The 14,767-nt window shown below is 43.4% G+C and overlaps 1 long non-coding RNA gene across 1 annotated transcript; it reads left to right on the plus strand.

The window, feature by feature from the left end:
- The first annotated feature begins 590 nt into the window (after positions 1-590).
- Positions 591-4,898, plus strand: LOC125742093 (uncharacterized). The gene is made up of 3 exons (XR_007398007.1): positions 591-694; positions 3,694-3,796; positions 4,166-4,898. It is a non-coding gene; the product is annotated as an uncharacterized LOC125742093 (long non-coding RNA).
- The last annotated feature ends 9,869 nt before the right edge of the window (positions 4,899-14,767 follow it).

Here is a 14,767-nt window from a genome sequence, read left to right on the forward strand (position 1 = left end):
AAAGGAAGAGATTAAATGGCTTCATAGGCCATTCACTACCATAGTCGAGTACTACTTTTGAATAGTATTCATATTCAAAGTAGCTCATTGGAAAGGGCAAAATACATCATAATACAAACAAATTAGTCAACATGCATACGGACCTCCACACACACACTCACACATTCAAACATACAGACACTCAGTTCAGATGTTCTGTTCATGTGATCATTAGTTACATGATTTCTACACACACACACATGCAGACAAACGTGCACATAATGTTAAAATGTTCAGTTCATATGTGATATATTTGTTACATGATTACTATATTAAAATATGGCAAGTGATTCTGATATTTCAATGGTATTTTACGTTCATTTAATCGTGGTGTCCATTGTAATGGACATGAAAAAAAAAAACATGAGTTGGCGACAAAAACAAATTATGACTATTTCTTTATTGGAGAACAGTAAATATCAGCTGGGTAAAAAAAAAATTCAGCAAGCAGAAAAAAATCGGGTCTGAAGGGGTTAACTGGGACGCAAAAAAAGAATTGGAAAGTTCCAGTTCTAAAATACTGAAATGGGCGGAGCCCAGGATTCACTCCTTAGGGAGTGAAACGGCCGAAGTGCGTTAGTAGTCAAGGAAAGTTCGACCCTTGGACTGTTATTAAATTGAGGCATTTTGTGGACCCATGTTGACAGATATAGGGGTAAGAAATATATGACCGTTTTAAAATAACATTTTCCAATTAAATCATTTTTAGGCGTAACATTTTATCGCTTTGTTATTTTTTGGGGCAGAAACCACATTCACGATTTCTTACAAGTCTAGTCATCAAATTTTAATTAAATGTGCAATATAATTTTTAGACAATGCATAACTTATTATTTATTTATTAGTTAAACTGCGTGACAAAGTGAACTAACCTGTATGTACCACCAGAAAATCCCTGGATATTGTACATTTCCGTATGTCACCGTCGTTCGGAAACTCTGGTGTGGGAATAAGAATCTGCTGTTTAAGAAACTAATGTGGAACTCTTTTTAGTTTCCCACATGCTAATATGGTGTTCGATGTTATTTTGTGCTCTGTTCATCTCTTTGTAATAGTGTTATGTTTCAGATAGGATTGTAATGTATTGCGTGGCTGATGGGTTAAATACGGGGACATTCGCATTCTCATTCGCATGGGGAAAACAGGCAGGCACGGTAACAGTGCGTATGCGTCATGGAGAGCACTCAAGAAGAATAGCTGCATCTACCCGTTCAGTGTTGCCAACTTAGCGACTTTGTCGCTAGATTTGGCGACTTTTCAGACCCCCTTGACGACTGTTTTTCAAAAAAGCGCCTAGCGACAAATCTAGCGACTTTTGGACAAACCTTAGCAACTTAGCAAGGTCTGCTCTGATCAGTGAGCGCAAGCTCCGGCTGAAAAAAAGCAGCATACTCCCGTGACCGCACGGCAGTTGACATAGATGTGAATGAGCTGCGCATGTGCAAACGAATAAGGAGAATAAGGAAAGCATTCTGTGGCATAAAATATATCTATTTTCATTTTACTTGTAAATATAACTGATAATATCACAACACATATGCTGTCTTTAACTTTTGTCCAATGCGATTAAATCCGGATTCCGGAATTATTTCATTGCAGAGGATGTAACTGTTGGTTAATAAATTCCGTTGTGTTGTCTGACAGAAAATATGTAACGTAATTGATAACAGTTTTATATTAGACACGTGAGGAAGGATTAGAGAAAACACGCAGAATGCGAATACGACGTAATTACGTCTTCAATATGCAAATATACGCATGACGTCATCTAGCGATCATTGTTGAATCTCCATTAGCATACGTTGCTAATTTAGCTTGCATTACATTCATTACTAAGTTGACTTTGATTTTAATTCGTGTTCTTTTTTGTTTTTGTTTATTATGGTATTTCACAATCAAACCTTAAGATTGACAACCTCCTGTAAAGAGTTGCACATGGGACGGTTACTACTTTATCATTCAAACGCGATAGTTATTTTCTCTTGCGCGAATACACTCGCCTTCAGTCACCAAAAGCGATTAATGACACTTTGTTGGATTTATTCTTATTAAGTATTCTGTCTTCTTTGGCGGAGTAGCCTGTTGTGAAATGCCCCCCTGCCAAAATATCTTATATAGCCCAGTGCAAAATAATGTCAGCTCCAGTAATACGGACCACTAGTTCTTACGGTGCACGGTTGGTTTCTGTATTTTAGATAGTAAAAGAGGGGGGTGTAACTCTCCTCAATTCGAAACACGAACACAAGTGGATCTATGTTCACGGGCATTTATTCACATATGCATCTAGTCTAACATGCCGTGAGAACTAGACAAAATAAAGCACATAAATCATAAAATGAATCAGTAAAAAGAAATAACCGAACACAAACATAAATACAGCTCGCTTACACCGAGAATTTGCTAATTCAAAAAAAATGGACAAACTCTCGCACCTCATTGGCCGCCTTAATTCAAGGGGAGTTAAAGAAACTTGTGATTGTAGTTTATCCAATAACTAAAATCTCTGTGAATACTGACACTAACTTAAAACATTTTCTCAGCCGCATAACAAGCGCTGCACTTAACTGAGCAAAAAAAAGTTACTAACAAAATCTACCAGACCCCAAACACAAGGTTAGTTCCGCTATAGAAATACTAGAAAGGTCCTTACAAACATATGCCTTTATCATTATGTTAATTAATAAATTCTTTGTTTATATCAAATAATGCTAGGATTTGAGTCATGTTTAATATAGCGTGACCAGATAATCCATGTTATCCCGGACACCTTGAGCTACTTCAGGTTTTACGAACTACCGTAAAACCGATAGGCTCCTGTGATTGGCTAAATTGTTACGTTCTTCTTGTGCATTGACTGGTTTGTTTCCTTGACTGAAAGAACTCGGTGCTTAAGTGAAATCCAGGTCCGTTTAATTGAAATGGCGGGCCACAAATCCTGTCCTAGCTCAAGGTGTTCGGGATGACATGGATTAACTGGTCCCCCAATGTTTAAATTATTGTCACGATCGGCCGGTGAGACGAATGATCGCTCAGGCAGGAGAGCGAGCAAGGAACAGGCAGGTAGGCAAACTTCGGGGTAACCGGGGGTTTAATAATAGCAAGGGAAGGACGGAACACAGGCATCGGCAAACATCAATGACGGACAAGGGACACAGGCAAGACTTGGACTTAAATAGACAGGACTGATCAAAATAACTAGACACAGCTGGGTACGATCAGGGAAGCACACGTGGATAATCGGGGGGCGTGGGACACACGAGGATAGTACAAGCCGGGTATGACAATTCTTATATTTAAATTAATTTAATAAACTCAAAACAGCATAACCTACCCAAATGGCAGTTACAGGGGGGTAACGTTTTGATTGGATGACTTGCAGTGCAGCTTATCTGTGCTGTATGAATGGGATTTACGGTGAATTTGGGAAAATTTGGTGACTTTTGATTTACTTCTGGTGTTCGGTACAATTTCATGTCATTTCCAGGTGTGGCGAGTATGAAGCCAATCGCCGAATTATATGAAAAGCTCCGGGTTGACGTGCGATGGAGCCCCTTAGACACTCCATCTTTTTCCATGTGAAGGACAGCCAATAGCAATGCTTTGCTACTCCATATTTTAATTTTATGGATTCTTCGTTCTTACATTTATTTTCAGAGACCAGACTTGTGTTGTGTGAAGGATTTCAGAGACAGTCACACTGATATGGCTGCAGGAGTTTCTCTCAGGAAAAGCAGCAGCATAGACCTGCCACCATACTGTGAGTTTCATTGATGACGATAAAAAGCCAGAAAAGCATGATTTTAATGTAAATATCACAGTAACCCCCACAGGAAGTGAATAACTACTTAATTTAAAATGGCACAAGTCAAATTCATTTTGCGTCAGATGTAATTTGGTCTCAGTGTTTGTCATGTAACCCCACAGTAGAAGGCAGCCATGAATGAATACATTAATAGACTGGATTTGTACCTTTTCTGCCATAAAGGGAAATTTGTAGAATAAATTTGAGAATTTTCTTGTCTTGTGACTAGATTTAGGTCTGTTTTCATCTAGACCAGAAATGCTGTTGTGAAATGTGTGTCGACTGCGCTGTTAAACTCAGCATAAAATGTTCTCCTCGTTACAGTGAGTCAAGAAATAAGTGCCAAAAGGAGACTTAAAGAGAAGATTCTGCTGTGGTGTGAAGAAACGATCAAGAGGGCTCAACGAATGTTAGTCTTCTGGACCTCAAACACTGCAATTTAATCCAAGCCAACATCCATCCATCCATTTTCCAAATCGCTTATCCCACTGGGTCGCGGGGGGTCCAGAGCCTATCCAGGAAGCAATGGGCACGAGGCAGGGAACAACCCAGGACGGGGGGGCAGCCCATCGCAGGGCACACTCACACGCCATTCACTTACACATGCACACCTATTGGCAATTTAGTAACTCCAATTAGCCACAGTATGTTTTTGGACTGTGGGGGGAAACCGGAGAACCCGGAGGAAACCCCACGACGACATGGGGAGAACATGCAGACTCCACACACATGTAACCCAGAGGTGTGAGGCAACCACTGCACCACCATGCCGCCCCCTCCAAGCCAACAATAATCTTGTTTTATTTCCCAGTGTTTTGTTATTGTGTTGTCATCATTTTGTACGTCATGCCCGGCTCGTCGGCTCCTCGTGTGTGCCACGCCCCCTGATTACCCACGTGTGCTTCCCTGATCGTCCTCAGCTGTGTCCGATTATTTTGATCAGTCTTGTCTATTTTAGTCCGTGTCGTACCTCAGTTCCTCGTCTGTCATTGATGTTTGTCGATGCCCGTGTTCCGTCCTGCTCTTACCGGCCTAATAAATCCCCGTTTACCCCGAATCTCGCTCGCCTGCCTGCCTGTGCTATCACCCGTTCGCCCAGCGATCGCAACCCGCACGTAACGTGACATTGTATCTGGCTTTAATGTAATTTGTAAAGCTTCTGTGTTATTAATTTGTCTTGAAGCAATTTTTTTGTTACAATATTTGTATTGCTACTAAATAACTTCTATGCATTTTATGCTGAAGTATGACTTCTGTGAAACTGAGGGAATATTCCGTTTTCTTTTTTTGTTTCATTTTATTCTCCACTACTTATCTGGGGTCGATTCGCAGGGGCAGCAGCGTAAGCAGGGATGCCCAGACCTCCCTCTCGTCAGCCACCTTCACTGGGGAAATCCCAAGGTGTTCCCAGGCCGGCCAGGAGATATAATCTCTCCAGCGTCCTGGGTCTGCCACGGGGGTCTCATTCTGGTTGGACGTGCCTAAGGTGCCTCCCCAGGGAGCCAAAAAATATTAGGTGGTACCTGCGGCAAGCGCAGCGCGTTTAGCGCACTCGCTGTTTTTTGAGAGGAAACGCAAAACCCGCAGCGAGCGCAGCGCATGCTTTAAGGGCTTCACAGACAAAACGCGGCATTAGCATCCAGTCAAAACAGCGGTGTCCGCTCAATGCGCTACGCTCGCTGCGGGGCTTCAGGGGGGAAAGTGGGCGTGGTTTTCAAAACTCTTTTCTGTCATTTCATTGTTGCCCCGACCATGTATATTTCGCATGGTGAAAGATAAGCTTGAGTTATGTACCTCTGAGAACTCAGATTGGAACAATATAAGTTTCTTCTCCACTTCGATTTCTGTGCCTGGTTTGGTGCTTTGTTTCTACTGATCGCGCTACAATGCGTCACAGCGCGCAGTGGTCAAAGTTCAACAAAATTACAGCTTTGACCACGGTGCTCGCACAAGCTCCCCGAGCGTGGCGCGGTACTGCTCGGCGATGCAGGCCGCGTTTGATCTGTGAAACCCTTAACCCGACATGGACTCCTCGCAAGCGAGACGGCGAAAGCAGTGCACTATGGGTGACCGATTCCCTGCATCTTGAGTTTTTGAACAAACTGCTGGCATTTATTCTAACAGTGATGACATGGGCACAGCGCGAGCCGGCAAGACAGGATAAGCATTAGACTTTCTGTATTATTTACATTCTTGCATTACGATTATAGCAGAGTGTACAGGCCTCGCCCCACTGTCTCGGTCGATCGGTCGGTGGAGGTTCGCCTCGACAAACACTGTTGTATTTAATTGCTGTAGAAGCTAGTGTACGGCATGTATCAACAGACATCAAAAACATTTTAAAAACTTTGGTAGTAATTAACTTGTACACGCAACATATTGTTTACATTGTAATGACTCTTTTAAAATAACCTTTCTTAAAACATAGAACTAACCAATTTAGCATGACAATCTGAAGTACCTTTGGAATGCATATAATAGCATTCCTTAGACATAAGGTTTTCAATCTCTTTTTTTATTGATGAATGGTAGATATTGCATTCACATTTACTCAGCAGTGTAATGCTTACAGCGTTGTGAAAAATACGCTTATACAAAGTGTTGGATTATGAATGCGCTTCTAGACATTGTATTTCCCCGCATTGTGACAATCTGAAGTAACCGGCATGTACCACTAGGGAAAGCGATTTTGGATGAAAAACAATAGCATTTCGTTGCCATAACTTCTTTGTTTTGTCATTAAGTAACAGTAGAAATCACGTTCACATCTTCCCACGAGTTATGTTTCCATTAATATAGGCTAATAAATACTACAAGACAAAGTGACGATTAGGAACAGAACTCCTATTAACGCTTAAATTGCTAATGATTGAATATTTTTGGAGCGTTACGTATCTGAAGTAGTGTTGTAGTCAAGACCGCCTAAACCGAGACGTTTTGTTTAAGATTGATTGAGCCGCGAAGTTCGAATCTGTCAATGTCTTTCCAACTTTACCGAACATCCCACCGCTCGGGATCCCAGTTAGCAGCAGTTGTGGTAGCTATAAACGCCCTTATCTTTCGTGGACACGGAGTCAGCATTTTCTTAGCGTTGGCTTTTGCTACATGCATTGTAGTCCGCTCTGCAACCCCCGTTACTTGTTGTAGATGTTGATGCTAAATATCCACCTGACCCTGTGCTAGGATCATCCGACCTAACGTCTCAGTCAACTCTTTCATTTGTCCCTCTTTCTCCCTTTCAGCTTGGTCTGCGCGCTCATACTGCATTCTGTATGCAGCCAATACGTACAGCACGCACGGAATCCTTTACAACCGGAACCTTTCTGAGGCATGACAATTCCTGCTCAGGCTCGGCTTTTCTCAACGCGACAGTCTAGGAATCAACAGGCCCTCCACCTTTCCTTACTTCCTGAGCTATCTAGCAAACTGCGTTTCATCCCACTCAGGGAGGACTTCAGGCTCGGGCGCTGCTATCTTTCTCCTAAACATGTTTGTTCCTTAGTTTTATATCTTTTTCCCCTTGAATCCTGATCATGACGCCAAAATGTTTTAAGATGATGTGAGGAGGATATAGGGCTCTCGAATGAACAAACAGGTACACTTAGGTTTGCTTAAAAACCCACTTTATTACAAGTAATACAAAATAACCTTGCATTAAAATCAATACCAAAATATTGGATCAAATATTGGAATGCAAAATAATCTCATATCACAAGTGATCCAATAATAGTATACACCATAAACAATTATAAAACTGCCGATACAAAGTGATTATATGTATATATAAAAGTGACAATAAAACATGCATACATAGTAAGTGTATATATATATATATATATATATATATATATATATATATATATATATATATAATGTATATGTTTTATTTATTATTATTGCATTATTGAATTATTTATGTATTATTTATATATATATACACACACACACACATGTATACATTACTTATTGTTATGTTACGCATATCCTTAGCCCGAGATCCGCATATCATATGTGTTTATAAAGTGTGTTTTAATAAGTTTACATGTGTTTAAAGCGTGTGGGAGGGGTATATTAATGCTTAAACTATATAAAAAAAATGTTTATATGGTCTTTCAATATCGCGGGTTTTCACCTATCGCTGATGGGTCTGGAACGTAACTTCCGCGATAGGCGGGGATCGCTATTTCATATTTCTAGTCCTGCTATACCGATGGATGAATCAGGTTGACTTTTCTTCCTCCTAATTTGTCACAATAACTACAGATCGTTAATGCACAAAATAAAGGCAAAGTCTAAACCACAGGTAAGGAAGCGTATTCAGCCACGTATAAGGGAGACTGTGGAATTCCAGATTTCCGTTATAGCATTGAGTCGCCTTAAGGTGGCGCTCTTTGGTGCTTGAAGCAGTTTTGGTTTTGCTGCTGTTTTCTTCTGATGTGCTTTTCACTCTGCTTTTAATATGTCTGCTTTAAGTATAATTTAGATACTTTTTCCTGAGAATCAAAAGCAGAAATCGGCAAAGTTTTTGTTGGATGCATCATTCTTCCTTAAGGGTATAGAATATAAAAAGTAAAAATAGTAGCAAGTGTTTTATTTTTTTATTTCCAATTAGTTGAAATGTCCGAGTGCAACATTTAGTTGCAACAATGTGTGTTATGTTATTACTCCGTGCTTCATAATAAATGCTACAATTTTTTTTTCATAATACTAGTGTTCGAATATTGCCATAAGGGCAGCAGGCTGAATCACAGCACCAACAGGCCAAGGCATCCTGCCAGGATCTGTACACCGCCCCCTTCTGGGCAAAGACATCCATTAACTTGCTTGTTCTATTCAGGGTTGCAGGGGTTCACAGCTTCTTGGAAGCTACAAGCACAACACAGGGAATAACCCAGGATGGAGCACCAGCCCATCGCAGGGCACACACGCCATTCACTGCTACAGACAATTTAGTAACTCCAGTTCACCTTTTGGATTTTTGTACGGGGGGGGGGGGGGGGGGGGGTACGTGGAGGAAGCCATGACACAGGGAGAACATGCAAACTCCACACACGGACAGTGCTAACCACTGTGCCACCTCAAGTCGTTCTAAGAGGTCCAGACCCGGGATGGTCAACCGGGAGACTCGGGAGAGTTCCCGGTAGGACACTATGCTTCACCTCGGTCAGAAACGAGTTTAAAATTGACAAGTTTAAAATCCAAAAATAACACTTCATCATGTTAATCAGTGAGTTTTCCTATACATACCCACAAACAATGGACCACCATTGTTCTGCTGAGAACCGCGAAAATACGCGACACGCGCGGCTTTCTGTTCGCTGGTCATAGAACTGAGCGATCACAGCGCCCGGTTGCGGAGGTGCCGCAGTACTAATCGCTTGCAGTGTGGTTTCTCCAATCTCCACCAGGTGGCAGCCTTGAGTGAGACTTGAGATTTGATCTCCCACATGGACGGCAGCAACCTGAGCCAAGATCATTTAGTCAAGCTTTTTGGGTTCAGTTACTGTATGAAGCAGCAGAACATTCCCGCATTATTATTAGTATTAATGTAGTATTAAAGTATTATGTTCTTATTGTTACAGGTAGATTGTGCGTTTTAAGTGAATTACATCCTATTAGACTGGTCTAATGAACAGGTCCAAGCAACATGTACGTCTGTACAGTCAAATAAAAATGGTTTTATATTTTTTTTCCCCAGTGTTGTTAAATATCCATATAATGTTGCTACAACATGAAAATCCTTATTAGGTTATGAATGTGTGATTTATAAATTCCACAAATGTAAGGAGGGTGAGTAATGAACAGAAGACTCGTACGCCCAGCGAAACAATAGCGACAGATTAAACAGCTCAGCTGGTTTTGTGGTTTGCCCCGAGAGGCCTTGGGTGTTCTTAGTATTTGTGTGAATGATTCCTGTGAAATCTAGTGAACGTATCCGTAGATCAGTGGTTCTCAAACTCGGCCCTCGGGACCCACTGCCCTGCTTGTTCTCCAGCTATCCCTGCCCCACACACTGCTGATTACCTGGATCAGGTGTGTTCAGTCAATCGGAAGCTGAAAGACAGCTGGGACTTGTGTGTGGGGCAGGAATAGCAGGGAAACAAGCAGGGCAGTGGGTCCCGAGGACCGAGTTTGAGAACCACTGGCATAGAGAATGAGACAGACCCACTGTGAAATGATGTCTCTGCATCCAGCTGTATGTTCCAGGTTTTGCTTCTAGTGTAACATCATTATGGGTCTCATAAACATCAATGCTTGCGATAAAGTCTATTATAAGGCCCTGAAGTAGGGATTCTCAGTGCAGGACAGCTGTGAGGGATGATATGCAGGAAAGTCATCAGTACAGACCCAAGCAGACAGACCAGGAACAAGAAACTTATGCTATTTATCCATTTAAGAGTCTCTCTCTCGGCAGTACTGAGGTGGATTCTGCTGCCGCTTCTCCGCACATTTTAAATACAATTCAGGCGTAAGATTATGGCAGGTCGGCATCCAGCAGCCTGAGGTATTGCAGGGGATTCAAGTCTTCCTGTAGTAGAACAAAAAGCACAGCAGTGCCATAGTTCCATCAATTTTCCATACCCCCCCCCCCCCCGCCTTTATCCAGTGCAGGGTGGTGGGGGTCTGGAGCCAATCCCTGAAATCCGGGGCACCGGGCAGGGAGCAAAAGGAAATCAATCAGCTTCATATCAAATAAATCAAGATGTGAAATGTTTGTCCAGTGTTTGTTGTTCATCACTATTAGCACTGACAAAGCTCTTTGGGCTGTTTACCTGTATGAAAACAATAAATAGGCTACCTGTAAAACACACAAGGTATCTTTCACAAACATATTATAGATTTACTAATGTGTTACATTTATTTCATTCTTCTCTCCAAACAAGTGTCACATTTTTTATAGGCGGCCATATACCTGAATTACAGCCTGTACATAATGCTTCAGAGATTAATCTTTTTAATCTCTTTTTTTGTGCCAGAACTCATGTCTGGTATTTGAGAATAAGCAAACTGTGGAATGACTAATATGGCCTGATTATACAATTAGCAAGATCACTGAGGCACAAACCCTCCTGAACTCTCTAAGTACCATGGAACCTGCAGTCAGGACCCTGGATCGAAGTTTTATCTGAGCAGGCTTTGGTCTCCAAAGCATGGTGTCCCTTTTCCACCCAAGGCCGTTCTTGTTTATGAATGTATATCCTGCTGACACACGGATATTCGGCAATGTGTCTCTCTCTGGGGTAAAGTCCAACGTAAATTCCATAGCTGATTGAATAGAATGAGGAATTAAATAGTTATTTTTCAGTTTGCTCACAATCTCCGAATAATTTCTTCAGTATATGTTATCTCTATAAATTATGATTATTACTAATTATTAATGTTGTTACCCTGTGTTCCTGCCCCGGGATGGAATGGTGAATAAGCTGATGAATAGTGGCTGTTAATGTTATGTGACTGCATCCAAGTATTTGCAAAACATGCTTACAGATACATTGTTGCTGTATTAGGTAGAGTAGCTGAAGTGTACAGCAGTGAGGGTGACTGACGCACTGCGTGTGTTGATACAACTGGACAGTCAAACGACTGACTGAAGTTAAACCGTCTCAAGATCTCAGTCCCTCAGAGTCTAACTGCAGTGTGAGCCCAACAAATGACAAGCCAAACCCATTACACGTCTCTCTGCTGCAGGAAAACTGGCCTGACTACTTGGACTGTGACCTTGTGTTTTGTTGCTTTAGGGCAACAGCCTTACCCCAAAACAACACTTCCGAGATGAACTGGAATGCCAAACTGGAACAATGGTGAAGTTTACGAACGCTTTCAGTCGGGGTGGAGAACCTTGATCTGTCAGTGGCCACATGGTTCGCCGGTTTTTCTGTTCTATTAAATTTGAATAAACAGCAGACTGTGATGACAGCAAGGTCCCTGAGGCTCTGGGAGAAGGGCGGGGCCATTGGTGGCTAAGGAGCACAAAAGGCTGTGTGAGTTTCAAAGGGACATTTACATGACATTGGTTCATTTAGCAGAAGCTGTCATCCACAGTGATGTACAGCTGAGAAAGCGGGGACAGACAGCCTTAGGCGCAACACAGGTTAAGGGCCACTGGATTTGAACCAGTGACCACTGGATCACAGATGCAGTGGATTAACCCAGAGCCACACACCTCCCTTGAAATATAACACTGGAGCTGCAAGAAAGTGAGGCAGTGCAGTCAGTGCATGGAGCAATTGATACTGAGGGCCGTGCTGAAGAGCCCAATGGTGACGACATTCTACTGACCATGGGGTTTGAACCAGTGACCCCCATTAGAGCACCAGGTCCGGTCAGGTTGGGAAGCATGTGCTGATGCACCCAGCACACAGCGAAACCCCTCGGGATCCCGGCCAGTGATCCCCCAGGCAGATACACGGTCCAGTCCCTCCCTCCGGAAGTGGCCATCCATCTGTCACAGCCAGGTCTTACATGGGCGTCCCCTCGGTCTGGTCCAGCCACTTGGGTCCTCAGCAATGAGGAGCCTGCGAGCCGGATCACCCTCAGGGAAACGCGCCACATGGCCATAGTGCCGTAACTGAAGCTCCCTCACAATGCAGGTAATGCGCCTCATTCGGGACTCCTCTGGTAACCACTCATTCGACACAAAGTCAAACCAGTGGTACCCAGGGATTCCCAGGAAGAGACACAGTACCGATTGAGTGCAGTCTTTGTCTCAGTTCACTGGATAGCATCTATGTCTCACAGCCATACAGCAAGACAGGGAGCACCAGGACCCTAGCAAGGACCTTACCTAGCACTGAGAGCAGTGTTATCCCCCTGTAGGTGTGTTAATCCACCCTTCCCTTTCCAGATAGGGACCGCAAGTCCCGTTTTCCAGTCAGTTGGGATGACGCCTGACTCCCAAATGAAAGCAAAGATTGCCTGCAATGCCAGGAGGACAACCTGACCACCAGCCTGGAGAAGTTCACCCCTGCGGCCTTCCCTGTTCCCAGCTGATTCACCACCCCTGCAATCTCAGTGAGACTGGATGGTTCACAGCTGATCGGAGGATCAGCTTCGAGAACCGTGGACCCAGAGATCTCCAACATTCTAGCTGGAGGGTCAGCTTTAAACAGCTGCTCAAAGAGGCCGGCCCAGCGGGTCACAACTGCAGTGTCACCCGTGAGGGTCGTTCATCACCCACCCTGACTGCAAGTCTCCGAGGAACAGATTCAGATGTGTGTAATGCTCCGATTCCTCCGTAAGCAGGACGGGGGTCACTAGGCCACAGATGATGTGTCACCTGCTCACAGATTCATCTAACAAACACCTCCTTATCTGTCCTCAGAGCCAGTTCCTGCTACACACTGGAGTTATGCACTGTGACTCCTCTCAATAATATCCAGGGTGCCCTGCGAGATGAAACACCTCCTTCTGGGGACACTGGCAACACCAACACAGCCACAACCTCAGCAACCTTCAGGGTCTGATCATGGAAGGTCTCCCACATCACATTAGAGTCAGAAGTCACACCCAAATCTGCGAGTTCCTCATACAAACTGCATGCAAACTCATCAGAAACAGCTTGATCTTACAGTCTGGCCAAGTCCAGCCTCGTTCTCCTAGTAGGTGGTAGCTTATTGGTTCTAAGCTGAATCTTCAGAGTAGCAACAAGAAGTCTGCGGTCAGAATTCACAAACTGGGCACTTCTGTAGACCCTGTAGCTCTGCAGGAGCCTCCAGCATCTGCCCACAAGGATGTGATCGATCTCCTTCGCCACACTGCCAGTATTGCAGTACCAAGTCCAGCGATGTGGCTTAGGGTCAGGATCCAACAACCCGCTGCACCTGACCTTTAGCAAAGTTAAGGAACATGGAGCCGCTCTCACCGCGGTCTCCAGACCCATGGGGGACCGACACGATCCTCACAACCAGCCCTGTCACTGCCAGTGGTCGCACTGAAGTCACCCATGACCAGAGGAGTGTCACCTCAGGGGCGCCCATCAACCACCGAGCGAAGTTGCGAGTAAAATGTCTCCCTCCACAAGATCACTCACTGCGGTCGGAGCACAAACACTGAGACAACAGGAGAGACACTGTGTCCTTTGTCTCTTTTTATGTTTGTAGGATCTGCCATTCAAATCTTGTAATTATAAGTTAAGGGATTATTCCTGTCTATCTTGCCTTAAAGCGAGTTCTATTATATTGCTTATATTGGTCCTCGTGGACGATAATGGATCCCAATGGCGAGTGTTTGCATCTCAGTGAACTTTGGATGCTCTACCAAGTAAACCTCTGGTCGCAGTTGGAAACCGAATCAATAGCTAAAATTTCAGATGACAACAAAGTAACAATGTTTCCGCAGACGTCAGAATTTCATTTAAGGGCAGGTATAGCTGAAGCCTACGATGCTGGACCTGAATAAATAAATATTTTCAATGCGCTCTCAATGGGCTGTCATCGGGAAAATGGGTCATGTGTCTGTGAGTCTCCTTGCATCCACATCACATCTCAGGCACATTTAAGCTTGCATGTCTTCTGCAAGACCAACCATAAAGTAAACTGGATATAGATTATTGAGCATATAATAGGATCTTACAGTATGTGCCATTTCTGTTCCACACACAGAGGGCAAACATCAAGTCTCTAAATAATATTCTAAAGGCATGGCTTTACTGTAATCTGAGATGCAGGGATCGGAATCACAGGTATGAGACAAAACGACTTCGCTTCTCACAATAGGCTGGCATGACAACGCAGTGACCAATACGGAATGAAAGGAATTTTCTGTCTCAAAGACACAGGTGCGTATCAGGTGAAGTGAAGCCTGTGATTTCCTCCATTCTGTGGGTTTAACCTCCATCCTGAGCCTTAAAATAGCTGCGATGAAGATTGAGTGTGGGTGTGTATGAGAGAGAGAGAGAGAGAGAGAGAGAGAGAGAGTGACAGTGGA

The sequence above is a fragment of the Brienomyrus brachyistius genome, chromosome 5 (assembly GCF_023856365.1).
Source record: "Brienomyrus brachyistius isolate T26 chromosome 5, BBRACH_0.4, whole genome shotgun sequence".
In the NCBI taxonomy this organism is placed as follows: Eukaryota; Metazoa; Chordata; class Actinopteri; order Osteoglossiformes; family Mormyridae; genus Brienomyrus; species Brienomyrus brachyistius.